The sequence below is a fragment of the Procambarus clarkii genome, chromosome 3 (genome assembly GCF_040958095.1).
Source record: "Procambarus clarkii isolate CNS0578487 chromosome 3, FALCON_Pclarkii_2.0, whole genome shotgun sequence".
Classification (NCBI taxonomy): Eukaryota; Metazoa; Arthropoda; class Malacostraca; order Decapoda; family Cambaridae; genus Procambarus; species Procambarus clarkii.
In genome coordinates, this window is record NC_091152.1 from 33,309,332 (window position 1) to 33,315,331 (window position 6,000).

The window sequence follows — 6,000 nt, forward strand, 5'->3', positions numbered from 1 at the left end:
CAATTGATGAATATACAATCAATACAGATTATGTCTCTTTACCTGCAATGTTGCAGCGTGTATGGGAGAGATTTATTGAGAGATTTAGTCGCTATAGATATATACACACACACCCGCATACATGTACTCATGTATACACACACACCCACACTCCCATGGTGGTAGTCACCAAGCCAAAGTACTTCCCACCCTCAATTACACCCTCCCTCAGTACCTCCCACAGTACTTCACACTCTCCCACAGTACCTCACACTCTCCCATAGTACCTCACACTCTCCGTCAGCACCTCTCACTCTCCCTCAGTACCTCACACTCTCCCTCAGTATCTCTCACTCTCCCACAGTACCTCCCACCCTCCCACAGTACCTCACACCCCCCACAGTACCTCGATCACACCTTCCCACAGTACTTCACATTCTCCCACAGTATCTCACACCCTCCCCCAGAACCTCGATCACACTCTCCCACAGTACCTCACACCCTCCCACAGTATCTCACACTCTCCCACAGTATCTCACACCCTCCCCCAGTACCTCACACTCTCCCACAGTATCTCACACCCTCCCCCAGTACCTCACACTCTCCCACAGTACCTCACACCCTCCCACAGTATCTCACACCCTCCCCCAGTACCTCACACTCTCCCACAGTATCTCACACCCTCCCCCAGTACCTCACACTCTCCCCCAGTACCTCACACTCTCCCACAGTACCTCACACTCTCCCACAGTACCTCCCACCCTCCCACAGTACCTCACACCCCCCACAGTACCTCGATCACACCTTCCCACAGTACTTCACATTCTCCCACAGTATCTCACACCCTCCCCCAGAACCTCGATCACACTCTCCCACAGTACCTCACACCCTCCCACAGTATCTCACACTCTCCCACAGTATCTCACACCCTCCCCCAGTACCTCACACTCTCCCACAGTATCTCACACCCTCCCCCAGTACCTCACACTCTCCCACAGTACCTCACACCCTCCCACAGTATCTCACACCCTCCCCCAGTACCTCACACTCTCCCACAGTATCTCACACCCTCCCCCAGTACCTCACACTCTCCCCCAGTACCTCACACTCTCCCACAGTACCTCACACTCTCCCACAGTATCTCACACCCTCCCCCAGTACCTCGATCACACTCTCCCACAGTACCTCACACCCTCCCACAGTACCTCACACCCTCCCACAGTACCTCACACTCTCCCACAGTACCTCCCACAGTACCTCACACTCTCCCACAGTATCTCCCACAGTACCTCACACTCTCCCACAGTACCTCCCACAGTACCTCACACTCTCCCACAGTACTTCACACTCTCCCACAGTACTTCACACTCTCCCACAGTACCTCACACTCTCCCACAGTACTTCACACTCTCCCACAGTACTTCACACTCTCCCACAGTACCTCACACTCTCCCACTGTACCTCACACTCTCCCACAGTACCTCACACCCTCCCACAGTACCTCACACTCTCCCACAGTACCTCACACTCTCCCACTGTACCTCACACTCTCCCACAGTACCTCACACCCTCCCACAGTACCTCCCACTCTCCCACAGTACCTCACACCGTCCCACAGTACCTCACACTCTCCCACAGTACCTCCCACCCTCCCACAGTACCTCCCACCCTCCCACAGTACCTCACACTCTCCCACAGTACTTCACACTCTCCCACAGTACCTCACACTCTCCCACTGTACCTCACACTCTCCCACAGTACCTCACACCCTCCCACAGTACCTCCCACTCTCCCACAGTACCTCACACCCTCCCACAGTACCTCCCACTCTCCCACAGTACCTCACACTCTCCCACAGTACCTCCCACAGTACCTCACACTCTCCCACAGTACTTCACACTCTCCCACAGTACTTCACACTCTCCCACAGTACCTCACACTCTCCCACAGTACCTCACACTCTCCCACAGTACCTCACACTCTCCCACAGTACCTCACACTCTCCCACAGTACCTCCCACCCTCCCACAGTACCTCACACTCTCCCACAGTACCTCCCACCCTCACACATTACCTCCCACCCTCCCACAGTACCTCACACTCTCCCACAGTACCTCACACCCTCCCACAGTATCTCACACCCTCCCCCAGTACCTCACACTCTCCCACAGTATCTCACACCCTCCCCCAGTACCTCACACTCTCCCCCAGTACCTCACACTCTCCCACAGTACCTCACACTCTCCCACAGTACCTCCCACCCTCCCACAGTACCTCACACCCCCCACAGTACCTCGATCACACCCTCCCACAGTACTTCACATTCTCCCACAGTATCTCACACCCTCCCCCAGAACCTCGATCACACTCTCCCACAGTACCTCACACCCTCCCACAGTATCTCACACTCTCCCACAGTATCTCACACCCTCCCCCAGTACCTCACACTCTCCCACAGTATCTCACACCCTCCCCCAGTACCTCACACTCTCCCACAGTACCTCACACCCTCCCACAGTATCTCACACCCTCCCCCAGTACCTCACACTCTCCCACAGTATCTCACAACCTCCCCCAGTACCTCACACTCTCCCCCAGTACCTCACACTCTCCCACAGTACCTCACACTCTCCCACAGTATCTCACACCCTCCCCAGTACCTCGATCACACTCTCCCACAGTACCTCACACCCTCCCACAGTACCTCACACCCTCCCACAGTACCTCACACTCTCCCACAGTACCTCACACTCTCCCACAGTACCTCCCACAGTACCTCACACTCTCCCACAGTACCTCCCACAGTACCTCACACTCTCCCACAGTACCTCCCACAGTACCTCACACTCTCCCACAGTACTTCACACTCTCCCACAGTACTTCACACTCTCCCACAGTACCTCACACTCTCCCACAGTACTTCACACTCTCCCACAGTACTTCACACTCTCCCACAGTACCTCACACTCTCCCACTGTACCTCACACTCTCCCACAGTACCTCACACCCTCCCACAGTACCTCACACTCTCCCACAGTACCTCACACTCTCCCACTGTACCTCACACTCTCCCACAGTACCTCACACCCTCCCACAGTACCTCCCACTCTCCCACAGTACCTCACACCGTCCCACAGTACCTCACACTCTCCCACAGTACCTCCCACCCTCCCACAGTACCTCCCACCCTCCCACAGTACCTCACACTCTCCCACAGTACTTCACACTCTCCCACAGTACCTCACACTCTCCCACTGTACCTCACACTCTCCCACAGTACCTCACACCCTCCCACAGTACCTCCCACTCTCACACAGTACCTCACACCCTCCCACAGTACCTCCCACTCTCCCACAGTACCTCACACTCTCCCACAGTACCTCCCACAGTACCTCACACTCTCCCACAGTACTTCACACTCTCCCACAGTACTTCACACTCTCCCACAGTACCTCACACTCTCCCACAGTACCTCACACTCTCCCACAGTACCTCACACTCTCCCACAGTACCTCACACTCTCCCACAGTACCTCCCACCCTCCCACAGTACCTCACACTCTCCCACAGTACCTCCCACCCTCCCACATTACCTCCCACCCTCCCACAGTACCTCACACCCTCCCACAGTACCTCACACTCTCCCACAGTACCTCCCACCCTCACACATTACCTCCCACCCTCCCACAGTACCTCACACCCTCCCACAGTACCTCACACCCTCCCACAGTACCTCCCACCCTCCCACAGTACCTCACACCCTCCCACAGTACCTCCCACCCTCCCACAGTACCTCACACCCTCCCACAGTACCTCACACCCTCCCACAGTACCTCACACCCTCCCACAGTACCTCACACCCTCCCACAGTACCTCACACCCTCCCACAGTACCTCCCACCCTCCCACAGTACCTCACACTCTCCCACAGTTCTTCACACTCTCCCACAGTACCTCCCACCCTCCCACAGTACCTCCCACAGTACCTCACACTCTCCCACAGTACCTCCCACCCTCACACATTACCTCCCACCCTCCCACAGTACCTCACACCCTCCCACAGTACCTCACACTCTCCCACAGTACCTCCCACCCTCACACATTACCTCCCACCCTCCCACAGTACCTCACACCCTCCCACAGTACCTCACACCCTCCCACAGTACCTCCCACCCTCCCACAGTACCTCACACCCTCCCACAGTACCTCCCACCCTCCCACAGTACCTCACACCCTCCCACAGTACCTCACACCCTCCCACAGTACCTCACACCCTCCCACAGTACCTCACACCCTCCCACAGTACCTCACACCCTCCCACAGTACCTCCCACCCTCCCACAGTACCTCACACTCTCCCACAGTTCTTCACACTCTCCCACAGTACCTCCCACCCTCCCACAGTACCTCCCACAGTACCTCACACTCTCCCACAGTACTTCACACTCTCCCACAGTACCTCACACCCTCCCACAGTACTTCACACTCTCCCACAGTACCTCACACCCTCCCACAGTACTTCACACTCTCCCACAGTACTTCACACTCTCCCACAGTACTTCACACTCTCCCACAGTACTTCACACTCTCCCACAGTACCTCACACCCTCCCACAGTACCTCACACTCTCCCACAGTACTTCACACTCTCCCACAGTACCTCACACTCTCCCACAGTACCTCACACTCTCCCACAGTACCTCCCACTCTCCCACAGTACCTGCCACTCTCCCACAGTACCTCCCACTCTCCCACAGTACCTCACACCCTCCCACAGTACCTCCCACTCTCCCACAGTACCTCCCACAGTACCTCACACTCTCCCACAGTACCTCACACTCTCCCACAGTACCTCCCACAGTACCTCCCACCCTCCCACAGTACCTCACACTCTCCCACAGTACCTCTCTCTCTCCCACAGTACCTCCCACCCTCCCACAGTACCTCACACTCTCCCACAGTACCTCACACCCTCCCACAGTACCTCACACCCTCCCACAGTACCTCACACCGTCCCACAGTACCTCCCACTCTCCCACAGTACCTCCCACAGTACCTCTCACTCTCCCACAGTACCTCACACTCTCCCACAGTACCTCACACTCTCCCACAGTACCTCCCACAGTACCTCACACCCTCCCACAGTACCTCCCACTCTCCCACAGTACCTCCCACTCTCCCACAGTACCTCACACTCTCCCACAGTACCTCACACTCTCCCACAGTACCTCCCACCCTCCCACAGTACCTCACACTCTCCCACAGTACCTCCCACCCTCACACATTACCTCCCACCCTCCCACAGTACCTCACACCCTCCCACAGTACCTCACACTCTCCCACAGTACCTCCCACCCTCACACATTACCTCCCACCCTCCCACAGTACCTCACACCCTCCCACAGTACCTCACACCCTCCCACAGTACCTCCCACCCTCCCACAGTACCTCACACCCTCCCACAGTACCTCACACCCTCCCACAGTACCTCCCTCCCTCCCACAGTACCTCACACCCTCCCACAGTACCTCACACCCTCCCATAGTACCTCCCACCCTCCCACAGTACCTCACACTCTCCCACAGTTCTTCACACTCTCCCACAGTACCTCCCACCCTCCCACAGTACCTCCCACAGTACCTCACACTCTCCCACAGTACTTCACACTCTCCCACAGTACCTCACACCCTCCCACAGTACTTCACACTCTCCCACAGTACCTCACACCCTCCCACAGTACTTCACACTCTCCCACAGTACTTCACACTCTCCCACAGTACTTCACACTCTCCCACAGTACTTCACACTCTCCCACAGTACCTCACACCCTCCCACAGTACCTCACACTCTCCCACAGTACTTCACACTCTCCCACAGTACCTCCCACTCTCCCACAGTACCTCACACTCTCCCACAGTACCTCCCACTCTCCCACAGTACCTGCCACTCTCCCACAGTACCTCCCACTCTCCCACAGTACCTCACACCCTCCCACAGTACCTCCCACAGTACCTCACACTCTCCCA

General features: G+C 56.6%; 1 protein-coding gene across 1 annotated transcript in view; it reads right to left on the reverse strand.

Moving 5' to 3' along the window:
- LOC138368215 (zwei Ig domain protein zig-8-like) overlaps positions 1-6,000 on the reverse strand; it is a 462,959-nt gene that overhangs the window by 70,882 nt on the left and 386,077 nt on the right. The gene's annotated exons all lie outside the window — the stretch shown is intronic.